Genomic DNA, 12,872 nt, shown 5'->3' on the forward strand with positions numbered 1-12,872 from the left:
CAAGACCACAGGGTGGTCTACAACAGGAGCTTGTTGTGGAAATGTATGTATTCCTTCCTGTCATGCGCTTTCAGAATCAACTTCCTCAGTTCTTCTAGCTGTTCAAGAAAGTCATTTTTCCCATCTTTTTTTCCCTCTGGCATGTACATTAGGAATAATGAGATTGTCATAGTTCATTTTATGACTTATTAAAATAGAAAAAGTCTTTGTATGCTTCTGAAGCTGAAATCTTACGTCTCATACCAATAAGCAAGAAAGCAAATGGCTGTCACTACATTGCATCTGGTCTAACCTTCAGCAAGTTTGGAATGTAGACCTCTCTTTCCTGTCTGAATGATGGACATGCCCGATTCCCCACCAATACTCAGGGTCCTTATGTTTATTCCCTGTTCCTTTGTGTTTACTCCCTTCTCCCTGGAACACGTAAGCCCTAAGGTCAGGAAAGTAGATCAAAAAGTTAGTCATTTGGAACCATAAGTGGTTCTTAAGGCTCAGTGGAATGGGTTCCCAGTGATGTTTGCATTTTAACAAGGAGATAAAGGCCTTGTTTAACTTAAATAACAAGCTAAAGATTGACTTTAGAAATTTGGGCATAACCTAATCTACTAAGGGACGCATTTGGTGTCTAATCTTGAATACTAAGAACAAGTCACTGATAATACCTCATGTAATTTTATTCTGTCTAAAAATATTAAGCATTTGAAATGTAGTATTTGCAAATGAAATAATACATAGCCAAATTTCCATAATACTAAACAGTGTAAAAAAGGATTTTATCCCCTGCCACATCCCATACTTACTGTTTTCCTTTATAGTAAGTAGTAAACAATAATTTAGCCAGAGAGAAAAAGGGAGTTAGAGTGAGTGAAAAAATTAATGAATGAAGAAATTGTTTTCGGGGCCTTTGGTTCTTTCCTCTGGGACCTTAATTGGGGCCTCTAGTGCATGTTGCTGAGTTAAGGATTGACAAAGAGATTGTTAGGGTTTCGAATACAAGGTAACGATAGAAAGAACTGTATTTTGGGTTATCAAATTAGGATGAGCTCAGGGTGTTTAGGGTTGCGATAGAACTAAAACTATTAAAAATATCTAAGCATTAGATATAAAATAGGTATCTCAGTTCCTTTAAAAGTAAAGTCATTAGTCTGACTGAGAAGCAAATTAAGAAAGAGGAAAATAACTCTGATTTATATCAGCCATGTGTGGCCACCATAGCCAGTTTGTTAGTCAGTTCACTGTAATTGGATTTCTGAATTATTTTTTTCATCCTACATTATTGCCATCTTTAAAAGGAATGTGGTCATTTTTCAGTTTCATGCATTGATAAGTAGGTACACAGCTTCTACTGTTTTTCATATGTGTCTAATTTTTGCCACTCTGATGAAAAATATGTGACAAAACAGAAATCAGTATATTGCTTTTTACTTCCTCAGTTGAAAACTGCTTCAGTAGAAGGTACAGTAGAATACCTAATGCTCACGAGCAGAAACAATTCATTTCTGCTTTCAAGCATTGAAGGGCCTCTGGTGTATTTGACTAAGCTCTGGGCACTGAGAGAGAGGCAAAACACAAGATGTGGCTTCTTCCCTCAAAGCGCTTACCCTCTGGGGTGACAAAAATGATTTGTACAAATGAAGAATGTACTGGTTTTCTTTTGCTGTGTAACAAATGACAACAGACAGTGATTTAAAACAATGCCATCTTATGCCAGATTCTATAAGCCAGAAATTCTGCTATCACTAAGATGGTTTCATTGCTCCGAGTCTCACGAGGCTGCAGTCAAGGTGTCCTATTCTTCTAAGGGTCAACTGGGGAAGAATCCACTTCCAAGCTCCCTCAGGTTGTTGGAAGCATTCATTTCATTGTAACTGCAGAATTCATGGCAGATGTTTCCTCAAAATCAGCAATGGAGAGAAAGTGTCTCTGCTGCTTCAAGCCTTTAAATTTAGAGACAGCCTTAAATCTTTTATAAAGTGCTGTCTTGATTAGGTCAGGCCCACCCAGGGTAATCTCTTTTGATTAGGTCAAAATCTACTGATTAGGGCCCTAATTTATATCTGTTCAACCTTTGCCATAGCCTGTTGGTTAGAATTGTCACAGGTTCCACCCAGACTGAAGGGGCCATTACTTACTAGTTATGGCCCTAGCATGTCTTTGACACATACCAAAAACCCTAAATACAAGCAATGACAAGTACCGTGGTTTGGACAGTAAATGTAAGTGGGAAGTATGCGCAAAGACTTGGGGGAATGCAGAGTAAAATGGAGATCACTGCATAAAGGTGATTTGTTGATTCAGTCAAAATTTTCTATGAAATTACCTATGCTAACCTCCGAGGCTGCAGTAAATGCTGAATGGTAAGTTCCTTAGGTAACTAATTTCATGTAATTTCTAGTAAAAACAAACTAGGAACTTGAGAAGATTATTGTTGTTATTGTTGTTGTTGAGTCTGTTCCAACCCATGGCAACCCTATAAAGGGTTAGCTTCAACCACCAACCTTGTGGTTCAAACCGACTTTGCAGTCCAGCACATTAACCCCCAGCGCCACACCAGGACTCCGTGAAACAATTATTAGTGATCTTTAATATCAGATATAGCCACGGTTCCTTTCCTATTACTCTTTATAGCCCTCTTTTTGCCTCCACCTATCGTAGTGGTTACGAATTGTGCTGAGAACCTTAAGGTCAGCAGTTCAAAACTACCAGCCGCTCCGCGGGAGAAAGATGAGGCTTTCTACTCCCGTAAGGATTTACACCCTCGGAAACCCTGTACAGGGTCGCTATGGGTCGGATCCGACTCGATGGCATTTAACAACAACAACAACATTGGAATTAACTTGATGGCAGTGACTTGAGTTTTAGATTTGTCTGTTTCCCATCTTTTCCTTTCCATATGTTCCTGGTTTTCCTTCTTTATTTGCCTACTCCGTTTATTAACAGCAGCTATTTAAGAAATTCTTTGTCTTTAGCACCACCACAGTCAGGTAGTTAGTGGTAAACCTATTGTGTTATTCTACCTCTTACGTAAAGAAATAAAAGAGCCCTAAACCTTACGACTTGGAAATTCTTTTCCTAAATCTTAGTCTCATGAACATATAAACTTCAATTCCAGATGATGTTTGCTACTCAGATTTCTTGGAGTCCTGGTGTAGTACTGTAGGATAAATACAGAACTGCTAACCGAAAGTTCAGCAGTTCAAACTCACCAGTTGCTCTTCAGAAAACTTATACAGGGCAGCTATGAGGTAAGTGACTCAGTGGCACTTAGCAACAATAATATTACATATTCTTGTTTGAAAAAGAGAAAAAAGGGAACCTTTTTTATGTGAAAATTTATAACATCATTTGTGACCTGTACAAAATTATCAACTTAAAAATTAGCCTGCTATATTTGGTTAAATATAGGATAAAGGTCTATTTGACAAGAAACTGGACAAGGTATATTTGAACCTCAAGGTTAGCGATTCAAAACCACCAGCCGCTCCTCGGAATGCCTATATACGGTTGCTCTGAGTCGGAAATGTGATGGCTGGAACTGTGGTTGCTTTGACTTGGCCAGATGTTCCCTACATCTGCTGTATAGGGTTTCTGAGGTTGTAAATCTTGACAGGAGCAGAAAGCCTCACCTTTCTCCTGAGGAGCCGCTACTGGGGCTTGAACTGCAATCCCTGTGGTTCTCAGTCCAGTGCTTATCCTACAGAGCTACCGTGTTCCCAGCAAAGGAATAGGTGACAACAAATATATTTACTTTTAGTCATAAGTTTCTTAGATCTTGTTTTAGAAGTAGAACACACACACAAATATATACAGAAGACAGACACACAAACAATGTTAGTGGGTTTGACTGAATATAACAATCCCCATATATGTACCTTGACACAAAATTGTGGTTCCTTTATTCTGGTCCCTTTATTTACTTTGTGAGGAAATGAAGGATTATAAAGATCAAAGCCAGTGTTTGGAGGTCTCACTTTTGAGATCTTTCAGGTAGTGAGTGCATGTGGTAGACAAAGCAATTCCATATAACAAAGTTTGGTTGGGTCTTTGTTTCTATTTATGACTTTATTGGATTGATCACCATCCCTATCTCATATACAGGACTAAGATTACCTACCACTTCCATTTTCCAGATGAATTCCTCATCCAGATTTAGATCTTTGGTATAGTGGAAAACCGGAGCTAAAACCTAGGTTTTCTCATGCTGACTCATACTTAGGAATTTCTATGTTGTATTTATGAATTAGCAGTAAGAAAGTAGAGAGTGAGACAAATAATAGAGAAAGCAAAAGTATCCAGCTTCGCCAGCTCTACCGTATAATGTAGGATTCTCCTTTTTGTTCTGTGGTTGGTGGACCCTTTTTCCCCTTGTTTATTTTAGAGCTCCAAATCATAGAGATGGGAGTTCTTTATGAAGCCACAGTATTTATATTCAAGAGTCTTTGGAAATGAAAATTATTGCCCCTACAGTGTTCTCAGATTCACCTAGAGGGGTCACTTCCAGAAATGGAGTCTCATTCATTTCTTGATCTCTACTGGGAGCACACATAAGCTTCCTATTTTCACAATGATTGTGATGATATGAACATCTGCCCATTGGGAATGATACTGAAATCACCAAACCAGTTCACACAGGTTAATGTGCGGTGGGTTAATGCGCTGGACTGCACAGTCAGTTTGAACTGCAAGGTTGGTGGTTCAAGCTCACCAGTCACTCCTTGGAAACCCTCTATGGGTTGCTATGGGTTGGAACCGACTTGACGGCACTTAACAACAGCAACAACATGGCACAACGGATAGTTACAATAATAAATTATAAGGACACTGATGAATGCTTGTTTAAATCCACTTTGGGATATTTTCAGTTCTTCCCATTTTACCCCAGATTTTCTGTTCTTCCTATAATCCAGGCTAATTTAGACCTAATGTGTAGTAAGTTTTTCATTTCGTGGCCTTATTATCTGTATCTAGGTTTTTTGTAGAGTACTGGAAAGACTGCTTGGTCACGTGAAGCTACCCTGTCCTGTTAGGGGAGAGTGTGATAGGCACTAAATCTACTCTGGGAGGAATGAGCATTTTCTTACTACACATATAGGTGTCTCACAAGTTAATTTCAAACACCCTCTTAGGAGTCTATTGCATTGTTTGTTTTCTGCAAGTGAAACTCAAAGAGAAACTAATAGTGCTATAGTTACTGAAACTAGCAGTCTCAAATAAAACTAGTTATGGGAATTTGATTTTGGTAAAGATGGAATGTATGATTCCGTAGTCCTTCAGATACCACCCAATATGCATCTAATTGAAACTGTCTTCAATTATTCATAATTAATTTCACAGGCACATAAAGGTATATATCAACCCTCTCAGCCAAACATTGTTGGTAACCTGTTTCTCTAAAATATCTTTATACGATGAAATTTAAATTTGCTAGTATCTCAGTATTTGATAAGAATAAGCATAATGAGTCTTAAATTTTATGTTATAAGTGCATTAGACTAGTAATCTGGGTCCTTGAATTTTAGTTATTGGCAGCATTACTAACTAGCTTTGTGATGTTGATAAAGTCACATAGCCTCTCTTGGCCTCAGTTTTCGAGTTTATTTCCCAAGGCTTTTGTGATGAAAAATCAAGGTAGTGTATGTAAAAATGTTTGATATAAAATAGAGTACAGTGAGCAGAGTGGTTATTAATAATAATGACAAATGCTGGTGCTTTCGTTTTCCAGTGTTGCTCTAAAAGAAGTACCACAAGTGCTTGGCTTTAACAAACAAAAATTTATTCTCTCATAATTTGAGATGCTAGAAGTCCACATTTAGGATGCCAGTTCTAAGGGAAAGCTTTCTCTGTCTGCCCAGCCTGGGTGGAGGTCCTTATCTCCTTTCAGCATCTGTGGGCATTATCATCAGGGGCCTTGGTATCAATCTTTCCCTGACTCTAGGAGATTCTCAGCATAGGAACCCTGGGTTCAAAGGATGTGCTTCCCTCCCGGTTCTTCTTTCTTGGTGGTAAGTCAGGTCTCCCTTCTCTGCTCACTTATCCTTTTTTTTCTTGTAAGATAAAAGATGATGCAAGTCATCTCCCAGGGAAACTTCCCTTCCATCTTATCAGGGTTGTAACCTAAGTAAGGGTGTTGCAGCCAGCCCTAATTCCCTTACAAGGGATTGACTGATCAGATCAGATCACAATTACATCATTACATAACTGCCGGACCATTGAGAATCATGGGCTAACCAAGTTGACACATATTTGTTAGAGACACAATTCAATCCATGACAATTGGTAACTTGGAAGGGGTGCAATTTAAATTAATTAATGTGGCAAAACTTGCAAATTATCATTCCCTAGCTTTGGTAGCGTAGTGGTTACGAATTGGGCTGTGAACCGCAAGGTCAGCAGTTCAAAACTACCAGCTGTTATGCGGAAGAAAGATGAGGCGTTCTGCTCACGTAAAGATTTACAGCCTCGGAAACCCTGTACAGGGTCGCTATGAGTCGGAATCGACTCCACGGCACATAACAACAACAACAGAATGAATATGGAGCCCTGGAATGACACTGTAGGGTAAGCACTAGACTGCTAACTGCAAAATTGGTGATTCAAAACCACCGCTGCTCCTTGGAAACCTTGTACAACTTTGCTGTGATTCAGAATTGACTCCATGGCACTTAACAACAGCAACATCAGTGGTATGAATATGGGCATTCTTAAATTAGGAGAGTTTCATTTGAATTTAAGTGTTGTTTTCTACAAGGTTATGATATACTTCAGTTGACAGGTATAAATTAAAAGGGCCGGTTTTTTCATGATTCCCACTAACATGTTTTTTTGTTATTGTTTTTTCTCTATAAGTCATTATGTATAATTAGATTCTATTCCCTAACAAGTATGGTCCAAAATGAAAAGATTGATTTGTTCTGATAGCAATGCCACTACATGTTCATACACATTTTCAAAACATGCTCCATCTCAATACATATCACATGACTTGAGTGCCATTGGGATCAAATTATTTGAGTTATTCTTTACTAAACTTATTTTTTCTCTCCCACAGCAAGAATTGTGATTCTTGATAGTTAACCATGACGGCTTGCTTACAAATATGACTACTTTATTAGACATGTCAGTAACAAAATCCATGATGACCAGGGAGAAAACAAAGTGTTTTCCAAATGAAATGAAATGCACTTGCAATTTTTACTACCTTAGGTCTCAGCATAAGCAAGGTTAAAGAGTTAGCATAATGTTCTTCCTGAACTGTGGGCCCAGTACCACAAGGCTTTCAAAAATTGAGCAGAAAAGTTGGCCTTTGTCTTTCCACTGTCTTTAACACATCTTTGCTTCTATTTCTTCTGCCTGTATCCATGGGAGTCTCATGTCATCAAGGAAGATTGTGGTTCATTGTGATGCATTTTATGAGGCAGGTGTCTAAACTTCTTTTTTTCCTACTTCTTATTTCATGCAGCATAGTAAAGTGCATTTTAGAATTCCTATGGAGAGGACATTTTATAAATACAGATCTGCATATACATTACTCTACGTTAATGTCTAATGGTTTTGTTTTGAATCCTGGGTATATTGGCTATTAATAGAGCTAGAGACTATGGCAAAAATCCAATTTCCTTCACATTTCTGTTTAACATGCAAAACCAATCCTTCTCCATCCTGTTGTTTCCCGCTTTCTCCTCCTGTGTCTCTTCCATCCTCATGATGGTGTTAAGAATTGGTATAATTTCATTAACTAAGGGGTATGCAAATTAATATAGAAGGTTTCTTTTGATGCCCTAGATAATGTGAATGAGAATCTCTCTGTCACTATAAACTAATCTGTAATGACAGACATTCAATGCCATTTGTGTCACTAACACAGCTTTTTATGCCAGCTTTAGCAGCATTTGTCATACTGTTACTGAGGTTGCAGTTTGTTTTCCAGTCATGAACACCTTTTGGTGGAAAGTTGAATGGAAGAGAAGGCTGGTATTGTAAGTAAGGCAGAACTCTCTTTCCAGCAACATCCTGGACTGAGGAGCAATGCAGATTGACTTTACTCAGGTAGAACTTCAGTCACAGAGCAGTCTCTACAGCAGTGACATACTTCTACAAGTTAACAACAGTTCTGTGGAAATGTAAAGATACATAGGAAAGGAACTTTTTCCTATTACTTACACAGTTAAGTCTAATTTGGAAGTTTGCTGTTACACTTTAGCTACAGTTTTTATTAGTTCATTGGAAGAAATCAATGAGTCAAGTTTACAAGTATTCATGAAGTATCTGCCATGGGCTAAGTGCAAAGCAAAACTTTTGACTTGTCAAGTGCTAGCTTAGGTGCTTTAGACTTAACGTGAAATATTAATTCAGCAAAGAGAAACAGGGCAGACTGCAGTCTTTATGGACTGCTTTGTAGAGGAGTTGGGTCACTAGATGAGCTTAAAGAAAATCTACAATTTGGACAGGTAGAGGAGATGAAGGGAAATATAGCATAAGCAAAGACTCAGACAAGAAATTACTTAAACAGGTATTTGTTGTTGTTGTTAAGTGCCATCGAGTCAGTTCCGACCCATAGCGACCCTGTACAGGGTTTCTGAGGCTGTAAATCTTTATGGGAGCAGAAAGCCTTATCTTTCCTCCCATGGAGTTGCTGGTAGTTTCGAACTGCTGACCTTAAGGTTCGCAGCCCAATTCGTAACCACCACGCTACCAGAGCTCCTTAAACAGGTATTTAGTATCATTACATAATTATGCTAAGGATTGAAAGGGACTGGAGAGTAACAGGGCTTATTATTTAAAAGGGTATTGTAGGTTTTATATTAAGAATGGGGGAGTAGTTAATCTTCAATTCAAATACCATGACTTGGATCAGGTGCAGCTTGGTTCTCAAACTGACATCTTTGATCTTTAGCACTTTAAAGAGGTCTTTTGCAGCAGATTTCTCTCATGTAATACATCATTTGATTTCTTGACTGCTGCTTGCATGAGTGTTGATTGTGGAACTAAGTAAAATGAAGTCTTTGACTTCATTATTTTCTTCATTTATCTTGATGTTGATTATTTGTCCAATTGTGAGGATTTTTTTCTTTATGTTGAGGTACAATCCAAAGTGAAAGTCGTAGTCTTTGATCTTCATCAGTAAGTACTTCAAGTCTTCTTCGCTTTTAGTAAGCAAGATTGTGTCATCTGCATATTATAGGTCGTAATGAGATTCTCCCTCCAATCCTGATGCCACATTCTTCTTCATATAATCCATATTCTTAGCTTATTTGCTCAGCATACAGATTGAATACATATGGTAAAAGGATACAACCCATTTACACACCTTTCCTGATACTGAAGGATTCAGTATCCCCGTTCTGTTCTGTTCCGTTTGGGTACAGGTTCCTCATGAGCACATTGTGTTCTAGAGTACCCATTCTCCATAACATATTCCATAGTTTGTTATGATCCACACAGTTGAATGCCTCTGCATAGTCAATAAAGCACAAGTAAACATCTTTCTGCTATTCTATGCTTTCAGCCAAGATCCATCTAATAGCTAACCTAAAAATATAGTTGCATCAATCTCTCTTGATTGTTAGCAATCTGTGCTTTCCAGATTGCTATAATGTTGGCATTGACAATGCTGAGTAAGTGATATGGTTCTGACAACCTGTGACAAACGTTGCTCACTGGCTAAGAACATCCCTCCCCCAGGTGAGAAGGCAATAAGAAGCAAGAAAGTACCTTTGAAACAAAAGCACTTCTCTATGGCCATTTTCATTAATTAATTTTGCCATTGTAACCCTTTTTAAATGTATTATTGTTGTTGTTAAGTGCTGTGGAGTTGTTTCAACTCACAGTGACCCTGTACAGGGTTTTGGAGGAGTGACTGGGGGGTTTGAACCTCCAATCTTTCAGTTAGTAGTCCAGTGCTTATCCTACAATGCCACACCAGGACTCCAATTGTTGTTGTTGTTAAGTATCATGGAGTTGGTTCTGACTCATAGCGACCCTGCACAGGGTTTCTGAGGCTGCAAGTCTTTATGTGAGCAGAAAGCCTCATCCTTCTCCCGCAGAACAGCTGGTAGTTTCGAACTGCCGACCTTGAGGTTAGCAGCCCAATTCGTAACCACTATCTACCACCAGAGCTCCTTAGGACTCCAATTAAGTGGACTTAATTATATTCACAGTATTGCACAACTGTTACCACTATCTGTTCCAAAGCTGTTGATCCCCTCAAGCAGCAATGTAGTGCCCATTAAGCAGATTACATCCCTACTAGCAGTGCAAGAGTTCAGACCGATTCTTTGCATTCTTGCCAATGCTTCTTATTTTATTTTTCTTTCTTTCTTTTTTTGGTAATACAATTCCTAGTGGGTGTGAAGTGGTATCTCATTGTGATATTCATTTGTATTTCCCTAATGGCTAATAATGTTGAACCTTTTTTTATGTGCGTACTATCTATTTGTATATCTTTGGAGAAATGTCTACTCAGATATTTTGGCTATTTTTTGACTGAGTTGTTTGTCTTTTTGTTGTTGAATATTTATATGTTCTGGATATTAAACTGTTATCAGATATATGATTTCTAAATATCTTCTGCTACTATCTTTCTAAAGATAATTTAAAAATGGCTGCAACAGTACATTAAAAGGGAATTACCAGAGGTTTAAGCTGGAGGTACATCATTGCTGATGTCAGATGAATTTTGGCTGAAAGCAGAGAATACCAAAGAGATGTTTACCTGTACTTCATTGGCTGTGCAAAGGCTTTCAACTGACAAGCTATGATTGACATTGTGAAGAATGGGTATTCCAGAACACTTAATTGTACTAATGAGAAACCTGTACATAGACCAAGAGGCAGTCATTTGAACAGAACAAGGGAACACTGAATGGCTTCAAATCAGGAAAGCTATGTGCCAGGGTTGTTATTTTTCACCATAGTTATTTAATTTGATTGTTGAGCAAATAATCCAAGAAGCTGGATTATATGAAGAAGAATGTGTCATCTGGATTGGAGGAAGACTCATTAACAACCTCGTGTGCTGAAAGGGAAGAGGGCCTAAAAATTTACTGATGAAGATTAAAGACCACAGCTTTCCGTATGGGTTGTACCTCAAGGCAAAGAAAACAAAAATCCCCACCACAGAATCAGTAAATAACATCATGATAAATGTAGAAAAGATTGAAGTTGTCAAGGACTTTTTGGCTTGGATCCGCTATGGAAGTAGCAGTCAAAAAAATTAAACGTTGTATTGCTTTAGGCAAATCTGCTATCCAAGACCTCTTTACAGTGTTCAACAGCAAGATGTCAGTTTGAAAGACTAAGGTGCACCTGACCCAAGCCATGGTATTTTCAATAACCTCATATGCATATGGTTGTTGGCCAGTCAATAAGGAACACTGTAGAAGAATTGATGCATTTGAGTTATGGTGTTAGAGAAAAATATTAAAGGTCACATGGGCTGCTAAAAAAACAAACCATCTGTGTTGGAAGAAGTACAGCTAGAATGCTCCTGAGAAGCCAGTATAACGAGACTTTGTCTCTCGTACTTCTAACATATATGTTATCAGGAGGGACCAGTCCCTGGAGAAGAACATTATGGTTGTTATGGTGGAGAGTCAGTGAAAAAGAGGAAGAACCCTAAGGAGATGGATTGGCACAGTGGCTGTAGCAATAGGCTCAGACTTAAGAGTGGTTGTGAGGTTGGCACAGGACTGGGCAGGGTTCGCTCTTTTGTGCATAGGGTCACTGTGAGTCGAGCCAACTTGATGACATCTAACAATAACAACAAATATTTTCTCCCATCCTGAATGGTGTCTTTTTACTTTCTTGATAATGTTTTATGTACAAAACTTTAAAATGTCCAATTTATCTCCTTTTGTTGTTGTTTTTGCTTGTGATTTGGGGGTTGTATATAAGAGTCTGTTGACAAATACCAGGTTGTGAAATTTTATTCCTAAAATTTCTTCTGAGAGTTTTATGATTTTAGCTGTTATATTAAGGTTGACTTTTAGTTAACGTTCATGTTTTAGGTATCTAACTTTACCTTTTTGCCTGTGGCAATCCAGTTGACCCAGTATCATTTGTTTAAGCGATTATTCTTTCCCCATTGAACGGACTTGGCACCTTTGTTGAAAATTAATTGACCCCATACTTTTATGGGTTCATTCCCAGACTCTCAATTCTATTCTGTTAGACTATATGTCCATTCTTTTACTAGTACCACACTGTTCTCATTACTGTAGCTTTTAAATATGCATTTCAAATCTCTATGACAATTCTTGTTTAATAACCATATATGCGAATCACAAGGTCAGCAGTTCTAAAGTACCAGCTGTTCCGAAGGAGAAAGATGAGGCTTTCTGCTCCCGTAAAGATTTACAGCATCGGAAAACCTGTACAGTGTCGCTATGAGTCGGAACCGACTCTACGGCACATAACCACCACCACTATTTATTTCTCTCTAACTTCCAGTTTATGTCAGTAGTATGCTATTAAGAGAGGCTGGAAGGAGGGATACTATTTTCAGAGGCTGTTGAATGAGTCCAGGAATGAGTTTGTGGTGGCCAAAATTAAAACAGTGGCAGTGGGGGAAGGAAAGGAAGAACATATGGTAGTCCTTTTTAGGGTTCCTCTTGATCTCACTGGCACAGACTAAGCCTCCAACAAGTATTTTTGAAACAAATTTTGAACTAATAAGTAAAATTGAACCCAAATTCCTTAAGAAGCTCTGCAGTCACACAGATTGCCTTAGGAAAAATGATCCAAATGAAAGCTTTTCGGCTGGCCAGGGCTTGTCTGTATTACCATGGTATTTAGGAAAGGAGAAATTGACATTTGACATTTTCTTCAGTGCTAGTGTTTTTGTACTCAGCTTGTGATGAAACACCATCAGTTGC

Source organism: Chrysochloris asiatica, unplaced genomic scaffold (assembly GCF_000296735.1).
Source record: "Chrysochloris asiatica unplaced genomic scaffold, ChrAsi1.0 scaffold00051, whole genome shotgun sequence".
In the NCBI taxonomy this organism is placed as follows: domain Eukaryota; kingdom Metazoa; phylum Chordata; class Mammalia; order Afrosoricida; family Chrysochloridae; genus Chrysochloris; species Chrysochloris asiatica.